The sequence below is a fragment of the Moschus berezovskii genome, chromosome 16 (assembly GCF_049115385.1).
Source record: "Moschus berezovskii isolate FMDL1 chromosome 16, NW_MosBer_1.0, whole genome shotgun sequence".
NCBI lineage: Eukaryota > Metazoa > Chordata > Mammalia > Artiodactyla > Moschidae > Moschus > Moschus berezovskii.
Genome location: NC_142475.1, coordinates 51,110,829 through 51,124,936, shown reverse-complemented (window position 1 = coordinate 51,124,936; position 14,108 = coordinate 51,110,829).

Below are 14,108 nucleotides of genomic sequence, written 5' to 3'. Positions count from 1 at the left end.
CTGCTAAGTCGTTTCAGTCCTGTCCGACTCTGTGTGACCCTGTAGACAGCAGCCCACCAGGCTCTTACGTCCATGGGATTTTCCTGGCAAGAGTACTGGAGTGGGTTGCCATTGCCTTCTCCTTTTAATAGCTAATTAGTGTCCAGTTCTTTTGTGACCCATGGACTATAGCCCGCCAGGCTCCTCTAACCATGGAATTTCCTAGGCAAGAATAGTGGAGTGGGTCGCCATTTTCTTCTCCAGGGGATCTTCCTGATCCAGGGATTAAACCCGTGTCTTCTGCACTGCAGGTGGCTTCTTATCACTGAGCCACCAGGGAAACCTATACCTTTTCATTAGCAGAGTGAAAATTCTAATAGATGGTTCTGAATGGTGACCGCTACTATGGCTTTCCTGGACATTGGCCATTTCTGATAATAGCATTTTGCTCTTCCTTGAGGAAAAATACAGTCTTTACTTTTAGTCTGTAAGTTCAGGTAAGGCTGACCCTACTCAGAGCTCAAAATGTGAGTATCTGGCTTCCCAGGTGGTGCTAGTGGTAAAGAACTTGCCTGCCAATGCAGAAGACGTAAGAGACATGGGCTTGATCCCTGGGTCAGGAAGATCCCCTGGAGGAAGGCATGGCAACCCACTCCAATGATTCAGATGGTAAAGAATATGCCTGCAGTGCAGGAGACCTGGGTTCAGTCCCTGGGTCAGGAAGATCCTCTGGAGAAGGACATGGCAACCCACTCCAGTATTCTTGCCTGGAGAATTCCATGGACGGAAGAGCCTGGTGGGCTACTGTCCATTGGGTTGCAAAGAATCGAACACAAATCTGCAATTAACACACACACACACACACACACACATTCCCTACAGATTTGCTTTTAACTGCCTCTGTTGCTACATTTTACAACAGAGAGATTGAAATGGGAGTTCAAAGGTCACTGTAAACCAGGAGTAGATGAAGTGACTGTCCATAATTATTTAAATCCACCTGGTTATCTGCCTGCCATACCATCACATTTATTTAGATGAGATGACAAATCAACCCTACGAAAAAGAAAAGAAAATAAACTTCAGTAAAGCTTACTGTGTTAGCATAATCTCAAGAAAATTGTGTCCTGAGTCAAGTTGCTACATAAAAAATTGAAATTAGACAGTAGCCAGACAATTTAGGTCAAACTTTCCTGATCTGTAAAAGGAAGAATTTATTAGACAGGTGCTACTTAGGACCATTCGTACTTTGGCTCACATACTGAATGCACTGTCTAATAAGTGTTTAAATCTCTTTCATACTTTGTTGACGACAGATTTGCTAATTGAGACTATGAATAATTATCTTTAAAAAAAAATTTGTGCTCACAACTTCTCACATGGAAATGTTAGTAGGATCCCAGGTTCGTTGTTACCTCCTTGGACAATCTACATATCCTAGGTGTTATTATAAACAGCCATTCAATCTGCTCAAGACCTTTTGTGGATGAACTGCCAAAAACACAATTGCTTATAATTGGAATTTTAAATTCTAAAGGAAAGGAGCTTTATTCCCATTATTAACTCATTAATTAAGCCCCAAATTTCTAGAGTCAGCATGTTTTTAATCACCTCATTGTATGCCTTTGATCCAGAGACACAAAACAGTGCCCAGCACTCACATTTTTGCTGGTAACCTTTTCTTTAATTGTGGCTTTAGTTTTAAATGGGAAAAAAAGACAATTTTGGGGGTACTGACCTATGAGCTCAAAAAAATTCCATGATGACTTTTCATCAAGTTGGTAAGTTTTTATCATGATTGATTTTCATCAACAGTTCACATATTTTGGCCACTTAATTCCAAAGGCCACTGCAATTAGAAACTGAAGTTTTTCTTATCAGATGGAAGGGGGAATGCTCTCAAAGCCTTGTACTACCTCAGACCACCTCATATTCCCTTTAAAATCTATCAATGCCCAGCCATTCAGGGTCCTACAACATCATTTCTATGCAAGGAATGGCCAGCTAAAATCACCCCAGACTTCTGTGTCACAGACAGAGTTCTCTTGTCTGGCAACATGAATGGTTGCTATCATTACATCAGCCTCCAGTGACTTCAATACATGAATGGCTAGCTTATGGTCCAAGAGTGGATGGGCTTTTCTGTCTTTTTTCAGAGGCATCTGCCAACCAATGGGAACAGGCAGACAAAGCTACCTTTAAGTATTCTGCCTCATGCAACGAATAGGCAATGGCTAAAAAGCAGCTCAAGATGAGAGTGTGAGAACATGAAGGACACCCACAGACTTCTGAAACCTCCTTCCAGTAAGAGAGCTTTTCTCAACATAGGAATGAAAGTAAATTAAATCGAAAGCAGAGCTGTGTCTACTTGACTTTGAAGTTGTTTTTATTGTTGTTTAGTCACTAAGTCTTGTCCGACACTTTTGTGACCCCTTGGACTGCAGCCAACCAGGCTCCTCTATCCATGGGGTTTCCCAGGCAACAAGACGGGAGGAGGAAGCCATTTCCTTCTCCAGGGGATCTTCCCCACCCAGGGATCGAACTTCTGTCTCCTGCATTGGCAGCTGGATTCTTTACCACTGAGCCTCCAGCTGGTTGCTCAGTGGTAAAGAGCCACCAGTGGTAAAGAGTTGAAGATTTTGAAGGGGAAACTTAAACAGAAGGGAGTGGTGAAAACAATTCAAGAATCTATAGAGGTACAAGTCTACCTGTCATCTATCGATGGCTCTGCTTATTCAAAGTGAGATAATTCCCTAATATCTAAATGTTTACCTTGGAAAACAGAATTCATGACCTCCATTTCTGCCTCAATACTCTTTTCTTTCATTTTATTCTACTTTTATATTATTTCAATATCAAAACAATATCCATTTACTACAGATAATTAGACAAACAAAAAACCATAATGAAGCAGAAATATATCAATAATCCTAGCAAACACAGAGCATTACTGCTATTTCTAGCACATTTCTTTCCAGCTTTTTCCTGTTCTTTTGTGTTTATCTGTTGTGCTGTGCTTAGTTGCTCAGCTGTGTCCAACTCTGTGCAACCCCATGGACTGTATCTTGCCAGGCTCCTCTGTCCATGGGGATTTTCTAGGCAAGACTACTGGAGTGGGTTGCCATGCCCTCCTCAAGGGCATCTTCCCAACCCAGGGAACAAACCCAGGTCTCCCTGATTGCAGGGAGATTCTTTACCATCTGAGCCACCAGGGAAGCTGCTGCTGCTGCTGTTGCTAAGTCACTTCAGTCATGTCCGACTCTGTGCTACTCCAGAGATGGCAGCCCACCAGGCTCCCCCGTCCCTGGGATTCTCCAGGCAAGAACACTGGAGTGGGTTGCCATTTCCTTCTCCAATGCGTGAAAGTGAAAAGTGAAAGTGAAGTCGCTCAGTCGTGTCTGACTCTTAGCGACTCCTCCGTCCATGGGATTTTCCAGGCAAGAGTACTGGAGTGGGGTGCCATTGCCTTCTCTGACCAGGGAAGCTAGGTAATATCAAATTGAAATGTATCCTTCTTTTATACCTATTTTTATGTGCTGCTTTATATTATTAGTCTTTTTCCATACATTGAGACTCTCTATAAGCATCTTTGGAATAGTAAAAAGTAGTACAAATAATTTATAGAATTATATAGATGTTCTATAATTTACTTATATAAAAACTTTAATAATGAAGATTTTGATGATCTCCAAACTTTCCAAATCATACAAAATACGACAAAATAATATTTTTCTAACTTCAACATAGACATTTCTGTGTACCCCAAAGTTCTCATACACCCTTCAAAGGAGTGTCTGCCTTGCTGTCACCTCCATTGGAGACTCACGGCCATAATGATGAGGGAGGGCTAGAGGGAGTGCATGATATACTTCAGATATGTTAGATTAGGAGAAAGAAAAGAAATCTACTGATCTAAACAAAAAGAGGAGCACTGTTTCTTAAACAATGGAAGTATAGCTGAAAAAGGTTTATAGATTTTGAAAAACTGTATATTCATTGAAGTGTACCTATTAAAAACCTGTTGAAATTATAACCACTCTTATTCCTTTGGATCCAAAGACCGGGGACACTGAAATACATCGTTGTTGTTTAGTCGCTCAGTCATGCCTAACTCTTTGTGACCCCATGGACTGTAACCCACCAGGTTCTGTCCATGGGATTTCCCAGGCAAGAATGCTGGAGTGGATAGCCATTGCCTTCTCTAGAAATACATCATATTTCAAAAGAAATAATGCTCGTTGTGGGTAGAATTTCACTGACCCCTGGTAAGTTTACATTTTATTCCACCAAATCCTCCACGGAGTTCAGTACCACAACAAACAGCCATTGACTAAGATTTCTTTATATTTTGTCTGTTTTCCTATTGTGTAGGAAATGTGTCTTAGAAGGAATACTTAAATAACACAAAAAGAGAAGCAAAATTTCTGGCCCACTGCCATATACAATGAATGACCCATTGCCTGAAAATGGAAAAAGTGACCACAGGAATTTAGCTTGAAATACTTTCTACCACCACTAAGCTTGACTATGTCAGCATCAGGGGACGCCAATAGAAAGAGGAAGTTCTGGTCAGATACACATTGACTTATTTGATAAGTTACTTCCTCAGATAATTGTACTGTCCAGTTAAAAACCTCTCATTTGTTTTCATAGAAGGGTAGGTAGAGACGGGGCCAAAATCCTTGACATAGAAAAAGCAGTGATACTCAGCCATGGCCTTAGAGTGTCCAAGTTGGCCAGAGAGGAGAGAAACCCAGGCTTATCATACTTATTAGCCATGGGGTAGGTGGAAGAAAGAGCTGTGTGTAGACATTCCCTTTCAAAATGACCACATATTTCTGAATATGCTATGAGGCCAAAGGCATTAGTTATCTTCTTCAGAGAGGAGGGTAGGTCCCTGGAATCACACTGAAAATACGAATGCAGTAACATCTGGAGGACTTGGGCTCTACCCAAACCTCATACTTAGAATCTTTCCACAATTCAGCCTTTCTCTAGGCCCACAGGGAAGCCTTCAGAGCAAACCTACCGGTGACAAAATCTTGTATCCAGGAGTCTCCCAGATACATCCGAGTGATCAATACAAAGCAGCTGGAGCACTGATGCCAAGCAATCTGGAAATAAAAATACAAAATGTTGGACGCGAGAGACGCCCGGCTCCCGGCGGCGCAGACGCGAGAGACGCCCGGCTCCCGGCGGCGCAGACGCGAGAGACGCCCGGCTCCGGCGCAACCGACCACGTGCAGAATTGTGGCTGAGAGGAGCTGCCCCGCGCCCAGGGTTAGGGCGGTGGCCGAGAGGAGCTGTACCACGTCCAGGAGGCGGTGGCTGCTTGGGCACCGGAGGGCCGAGAGGAGCTGATCCACATTCAAAGCAGGAGGGGCAGCCTTGAGTAGATACCCCTCGTCCAAGGTAAGGTACAGCGGCTGCGCCTTGCTGGAGAAGCTGGGAAGAGATACTCCACGACCAAGTGGAATATAAGAATCCAGTGTTCTGGGGAGGAAGGAACAAGATGGCGGAGGGATAAGACGGCAAGACCACTTTCTCCCCCACAAATTCATCAAAAGAACATTTGAACGTGGAGTAAAGGCCATAAAACAACTTCTGAATACTGGCAGAGGTCATCAGGCTCCCAGAAAAGCAGCCCATTGTCTTCTAAAGGAGAGAGAAGAAATCCAGCTCCACCCACCAGAACACCGACACATGCTTCCCTAACCAGGGAACCCGGACAAGTCACCCGTCCAACCCCACACACAGCGAAGAAACTACATAATAAAGAGAACTCCACAAACTGCAAGAAGAGGGAAAGGCCACCCCAAGCAAAGCAATATAAGCAAGATGAAGAGGCAGAGAAATACCCAGCAAGTAAAGGAACAAGATAATTGCCCACCAACACAAACAAAAGAAGAAGATATAGGGAATTTACCTGATAAAGAATTTCAAATTTTGATGGTGAAAATGATTCAAAATCTTGAAAGCAAAATGGAGTTACAGATAAATAACCTGGAGAAAAGGATTGAGAAGATGGAAGAAAGATTTAATAAGGACTTAGAAGAAATAAAAAAGAGTCAGTATACAATGAATAATGCAATAGATGAGATCAGAAACACTCTGGAGGGAACAAACAATAGAATAACAGAGGCAGAAGACAGGATTAGCGAACTAGAAGATAGAATTGTAGAAATAAATGAAACAGAGAGGAAAAAAGAAAAACGAATTAAAAGAAATGAGGACAATATTAGAGCCCTCTGGGACAATGTTAAACGCTCCAACATTCGAATCATAGGAGTCCCAGAAGAAGAAGACAAAAAGAAAGACCATGAGAGAATACTTGAAGAGATAATAGTTGAAAACTTCCCTAAAATAGGGAAAGAAATAATCACCCAAGTCCAAGAAACCCAGAGAGTCCCCAACAGGATAAACCCAAGGCGAAATACTCCAAGACACATATTAATCAAATTAACAAAGATCAAACACAAAGAACAAATCTTAAAAGCAGCAAAGAAAAAGCAGCAAATAACACATAAGGGGATTCCCATAAGGATAACAGCTGATCTTTCAACAGAAACTCTTCAGGCCAGAAGGGAGTGGCAAGACATCCTTAAAGTGATGAAAGAAAATACCCTACAGCCCAGATTACTATACCCAGCAAGGATCTCATTCAAATATGAAGGAGAAATCAAAAGCTTTACAGACAAGCAAAAGCTGAGGGAATTCAGCATCACCAAACCAGCTCTCCAACAAATGCTAAAGGATCTTCTATAGACAGGAAACACAGAAAGAGTGTATAAACTTGAACCCAAAGCAATAAAGAAAATGGCAACGGGATCATACTTATCAATAATTACCTTAAACGTAAATGGGTTGAAATTTTCAAAAAGGCTAGGAAACAATTCTCATAGCCATCAATAGTTCAGTGTTGAGTTCATGAATAGTTTTTAAAGTTTGGGACAAACTGTAGTATTTGCTTTTTGAAGTACTATTTGTAATTGGCATATTATGATGTAACATTGGTCTTCATTTCCAACTTAAAGCGCCTAAAAATGCCTAACAGGTTTTTAGATTTGTGAATTTTAGTTGATATGTATTTTATGATGTTACTGAACCTGCAGAAATATTGAAATATTTCAGAGAACTTATTCACTGTACATTTAATTTATTTTATTTATAAAAGTTATGAACTGTAGAAAGTTTTACTTGTTGGGTCAAATGCTTGTTGCTTCAAATGCTTGTTGCATTTGAAGTGCTAGTTACAAGAAAATCAAATACCTTCAATGTATAAATGCTATTAAGTTTTTAAAGGACTCTGGAGTATAAGTAAGTTTGTTTAAAGAAATTTAGTCTATTCAACCTGAATCAGCTCTGTCAAACATTAATTAAAAGCCTCATTTAAAATAAATAAATAAATAAATAATGGTGGTGGGAGGGAGGGTTGGGAAGCTGGCTGGAGGTGGAGGTGGAGGTGGTGAAGTTTATTAATCTAATTAAAAATGAAGTTGCATTTCCATTTTCCAAAACCACCCATTCACCAGCGTACTGTGTCACTAGACATTATGTACGATTCTACTTTGCAACAGAAACCATTACATTTAAAAATTCATTACAGCAAGGTTAGTTAGACACATGATGGATGCAGCTTTAATCCTGCCATATATTATTACAGTTAAAATGTAAATGATGAAAAATATTTTGTGCTTATCAGCATTTATGTGGAAATGTGTTTTACAGTGATATATGGTGTTATATTTCTATTATTGTGATGAAAAAGAAAGCAATACAAAAAGACGAAGTGTTTATTAAAACATGAAAAAAAAAAAAAGAAATAAATGGTTTTGCAGCACTGAAGAGATTATAGAAAGTAAATAAGCTAGATCAGACCTGTTTTATGTAGTAATTTTATAGTTTATTTTAATTATTTCAGTTGTAAAATATTGTTATACTGTTCATTAGTTCTGATTGTTCATATTAAACTATTGTAATGCAAATAAATAAATAATTAGAAAAAAAAAATACAAAATGTTTTCAGTCTACAATTTACCAGAAAGTGATCCCCCTCCAAAGATGCTCAGTAGTTTGGCTCTGGCAAAAAGGAGGAACAGAGGTGAAATGCTGTTCAGTTCAGTAGTTCATTCATGTCCAACTTTTTGCAACCCCATGAATCACAGCACACCAGGCCTCCCTGTCCATCACCAACTCCCACAGTCCACCCAAACCCACGCCCATTGAGTTGGTGATGCCATCCAGCCATCTCATTCTCTGTCGTCCCCTTCTCCTCCTGCCCTCAATCGTTCCCAGCATCAGGGTCTTTTCAAATGAGTCAGCTCTTCGCATCAGGTGGCCAAAGTTTTGGAGTTTCAATGTCAACATCAGTCCTTCCAATGAAAACCCAGGTCTGATCTCCTTTTGGATGGACTGGTTGGATCTCCTTGCAGTCCAAGGGACTCACAAGAGTCTTCTCCAGCACCACAGTTCAAAAGCATCAATTCTTCGGCAATCAGCTTTCTTTATAGTCCAACTCTCACATCCATATATGACCACTGGAAAAACCATAGCCTTGACTAGATGGACCTTTGTTGACAAAGTAATGTCTCTGCTTTTCAATATGCTGTCTAGATTGGTCATAACTTTCCTTCCAAGGAGTAAGCGTCTTTTAATTTCATGGCTGCAGTCACCCTCTGCAGTGATTTTGGAGCCCCCAAAAATAAAGTCAATCACCGTTTCCACTGTTTCTCCATCTATTTGCCATGAAGTGATGGGACCGGATGCCGTAATCTAAGTTTTCTGAATGTTGAGCTTTAAGCCAACTTTTGCACTCTCCTCTTTCACATTCATCAAGAGGCTTTTCAGTTCTTCTTCACTTTCTGCCATAAATGTGGTGTCATCCACTTATCTGAGGTTATTGATATTTTCCCCAGCAATCTGGATTCCAGCATGTGCTTCATCCAGCCCAGCATTTCTCATGATGTACTCTGCATATAAGTTAAATAAGCAGGGTGACAATATGCAGCCTTGATATACTCCTTTTCCTATTTGGAAACAGTCTGCTGTTCGATGTGCAGTTCTAACTGTTGCTTCCCGACCTGCATACAAGTTTCTCAAGAGGCAGGTCAGGTGGTCTGGTATTCCCACCTCCTTCAGAATTTTCCACAGATTATTGTGATCCACACAGTCAAAGGCTTTGTCATGGTCAATAAATCAGAAATAGACGTTTTTCTGGAACTCTTTTGCTTTTTCCATTATCCAGCGGATGTTGGCAATTTGGTCTCTGGTTCCTCTGCCTTGTCTAAAACCAATGTGAACACCTGGAAGTTCACAGTTCATACATTGCTGAAGCCTGGCCTGGAGAATTTTGAGCATGACTTTACTAGCGTGTGAGATGAGTGCAATTGTGCGGTAGTTGGAGCATTCTTTGGCATTGCCTTTCTTTGGGAATGGAATGAAAACTGACCTTTTCCAGTCCTGTGGCCACTGCTGAGTTTTCCAGATTTGCTGGCATATTGCAGCACTTTCATAGCATCATCTTTCAGGATTTGAAATAACTCAACTGGAATTCCATCACCTCCACTAGCTTTGTTCATAGTGATGCTTTCTAAGGCCCACTTGACTTCACATTCCAAGATGTCTGACTCTAGGTGAGTGATCGCACCATCGTGATTATCTGGGTCATGAAGATCTTTTTTGTACAGTTCTTCTGTGTATTCTTGCCACCTCTTCTTAATTTCTTCTGCTTCTGTGAGGTCCCTACCATTTCTGTCCTTTATCGAGCCCATCTTTGCATGAAATGTTCCCTTGGTATCTCTAATTTTCTTGAAGAGATCTCTAGTCTTTCCCATTCTATTGTTTCCCTGTATTTCTTTGCATTGATCGCCGAGGAAGGCTTTCTTATCTCTCCTTGCGATTCTTTGGAACTCTGAATTCAAATGGGTATATCTTTCGTTTTCTCCTTTGCTTTTCACTTCTCTTCTTTTCACAACTATTTGTAAGGCTTCCTCGGACAGCCATTTTGCTTTTTTGTATTTCTTTTTCTTGGGGATAGTCATGATCCCTGTCTCCTCCAATGTCTCAAACCTCTGTCCATAGTTCATCAGACACTGTATCAGATCTAGTCCCTTAAATCTATTTCTCACTTCCACTGTATAATCATAAGGGATTTTATTTAGGTCATACCTGAATGTCTAGTGGTTTCCCTTACTTTCTTCAATTTAAGCAATAAATTTGGCAATAAGGAGTTCATGATCTGAGCCACAGTCAGCTCCTGGTCTTGTTTTTGCTGATTCTATAAAGCTTCTCCATCTTTGGCTCCAAAGAATATAATCAATCTGATTTCAGTGTTGACCATCTGGTGATGTCCATGTGTAGAGTGTTCTTCTGTGTTATTGGAAGAGGGTGTTTGCTATGACCAGTGCGTTCTCTTGGCAAAACTCTATTAGCCTTTGCCCTGCTTCATTTCGTGCTCCAAGCCCAAATTTGCCTGTTACTCCAGTTGTTTCTTGACTTCCTACTTTTGCATTCCAGTCCCCTATAATGAAAAGGACATCTTTTTTGGGTGTTAGTTCTAAAAGGTCTTGTAGGTCTTCATAGAACCATTCAACTTCAGCTTCTTCAGCCTTACTGCTCAGGGTATAGACTTGTATTACCGTGATATTGAATGGTTTGCCTTGGAAACGAACAGAAATCATTCTGTCGTTTTTGAGATTGCATCCAAGTACTGCATTTCAGACTCTCTTGTTGACTGTGATGACTACTTCATTTCTTCTAAGGGATTCCTACCCACAGTAGTAGATGGTCATCTGAGTTAAATTCACCCATTCCAGTCCGTCTTAGTTCACTGATTGCTAGAATGTCTAAGTTCACTCTTGCCATCTCCTGTTTGAGCACTCCCAATTTGCCTTGATTCATGAACATAACATTCCAGGTTCCTATATAATATTGCTCTTTACAGCATTGGACCTTACTTCTATCACTAGTCACGTCCGCAAGGGCTAGTTTGTTCTGAAGTGTAAGGGCCTTCTGAATATTTAAGCCATCTGCTTAGAACTGCCCTACATATCACTCAGAGCTTCCTAGTATTTAAAGAATCCAGTGTACCTAGATCCCAAACAAAGAATGACATAATCTCTTTTTTGCTTGTTTTGACAATTTATAAAATTCCCCAACACACTGGCTTTTCTAATAGTATAAAATTATTAGAAAATCAGCAACTGTGATTTATATGTAAGCAAAGTAAAATGACTATAATCAATACAACCACATCCCAGTGAAATTGGCACTTGCAAATACATGCACACTGGTTATAATGCTACCAGACAGTTGACAAAACTGATAAGCTATTCACATTAATTGATGGAATTGATGTAAAGCAGATGAATCAAGGTGTTGGCTTTTATTCCTTTAGTGTGTTGTATCTTCAAGGTCTTCATGGTCTACAATCCTCATGATATCATGTAATTTGAGGATAAAAGACATAGCAAAGAATATTAAAATAAATGTTGCAGTACTTCTGGTTTGGAGTCAGCAACACTTAATGAAACAGAATGTCTTGTATGTGTCAGCCATTGTGTGAGATGCTTTTCAACTTGTAATTTTATATACAACATAAAAAAGGACATTCTAACAACAGACACAGCCTGAGATGGGAAAGGTTGATCCCAATAGTTGTCTGTCACTTAAGGTGCTAAAAACTGAGGAGAGGCAAAGTGTCAGGGTTCCCTTGGAGATGGTGGTTTCTGCATTGATCAGAAATTAAACAGGATAAAGTCTAAGGTAACCCCTAAAAGAAAAAATGATCTGATTCTACACCTTAAACCCATCAGCACAAACACATAATGATACTGCACTCACACTAAAAATGGTTTAGAATAAACACTTTAAAATTAAGATCCTCACCTGTCTTTCAAGAGCAAAGACTTGGTTTCCTAATATTAACTCTTTCCTACAGCCAGTATCTCCAACAGCAGCCAGCTTACCTCTTTGTGTAAGATTACTGAGTTCTACTCATGGAATTTTTCTTATCAACTCTTTCTTCAGCAACTTATTCATGCTACCAAATATTTTGTTTATATCTGATGCTTTTCCTGGGATCCTACCATGAGAAATACAGGCATATTTACTGACTAATGATCTTCACCATTTCCTAAGCAATTCGTGTGCCTTTTTCCCTGGGTTTCCCCTCCTTGTAGAGAACTTGAGATAGTCACAAAGCATAAATTGCCTGACGTGTAGGTAAAATCATGATTGTTTAACGGAACATGGGGAAAGTGTTGGGTGTCATCCAGGTGTTGTTTTTGTTCAGTTGCTAAGTCATGTCTGACTGTTTGTGATCCCATGTAACACAGCATGCCAATCTCCTCTGTCCTACACTATCTCCTGGAGTTTGTTCAAATTCATGTTCACTGGAATTGGAGATGCTATCTAACCATGTCATTATCTGCCACCCCCTTCTCCTTTTGAATTCAGTCTTTCCCAGCATCGGGGTTTTTCCAAAATGAATCAGTTCTTTGCATCAGGTGGCCAAAGTATTGAAGCTTCAGCTTCAACATCAGTCCTTCCAATGAATATTCAGAGTTGATTTCCTTTAGAATTGACTGGTTTGATCTCCTTGGTGTCCAAGGGACCCTTAAGAGTCTTCTCCAGCACCACAATTTGAATGCATCAGTTCTTCAGTACTCAGCCTTCTTTATGATCCAACTCTTTTACTTCCATACATGACTACTGGAAAAACCACAGTTTTGACTGTATGGACCTTTGTCTGCAAAGCGATGTCTCTGTTTTTGAATATTATGTTAGGTTTATCAAAGCTTACCTTTCAAGAAGTAATCATCTTTTAATTCCCTGGATGCAGTCACTGTCCACAGTGATTTTGGAGCCCAAGAAAAGAAAATCTGTCACTGCTTCTACTTTCCCCCCTTCTATTTGCCATAAAGTGATGGGACCAGATGCCATGATCTTCATTTTTTGAATGTTGAGTTTTAAGCCAGCTTTTTCACTCTTTCCTTTCACCCTCATCAAGAGGCTCTGTAGTTCCTCTTCATTTTCAGCCATTAGAGCAGTATCATCTGCATATCTGAGATTGTTGATATTTCTCTTGGCAATATTGATTCCAGCTTGTGATTCAACTAGCCTGACATTGTGCATGATGTACTCTGCATATAAGTTAAACAAGCAGAGTGACAATAGAAAGCCTACTTACACTCCTTTCCAATTTTGAACAGGTCCATTTTTCCATGTCTTGTTCTAACTGTTGCTTCTTGACCCAGGACAAAGTAATGCAAGGAAAGGAGATGTCACCTTGAAGACAGATACACCAATAGGAGTTAAAGCCTATGGTGAAGGAAAGAAAGGAGTTAAGAAGTCAACAATGTTCGAATATGCTCATCTGTGTCCAAGGATAGCCAAACAATTGTTTTTAGTCTAGCTCTTGGGATCCTTTACAAGACAGCCCTATTTTGCTCCCCATTTCCTGGGAGCATCCCAGAATCTAAAACCAACAAGCTTAAGTTTATGTTTAAACCGCTCTGTACATTAGTTTCTCTTTTAAGATCTAAAACTAATCTACCTTTCCCATTTCTTTGACACTGTTTCAAGATCTTTAACTTAGGATAGATAAAAGTCACAGGTCAAATGCCCCCAAGATAAATAGCACAAGATTGAATCTTGTTCTTAACACCAGTGAAATCCCAAATGCTATACTACAAATGCATACATGGCAGGAAAGCATGAGGAAGAGAGCAATTCAGAGTGGATCCTGTTAACAAAGAATCAGGGGTTTTAATTAGACTATTAAAGAGGAACGAGGAGGTTAATGAGGGCCGGTGTAGCACTCAGAAGTTAAATTTTTCCATGATGTAATTTTTTCAAGGTTAGAGACAAATAACTTTAGCCCAGACACATAGATGTGCTCTATGAAAGCTTTTCAAATCTTCAGTCATTCTGTAGTTGCACTATCTCAATGGGATTTTGGATCTTGCATAACAGTAAAGGTGTGGAGGATAGAATAGTGATTAAATAAATAGCTAAATGAAGGAATAGCTAAATGAGTTCGTATGGCACAGCAGTCTCGCATGTGTGTATGTAAATTTACATCAAAATCTCATTCAGAAGTTTTTTGAGCAAAATATCAAAATATTAAT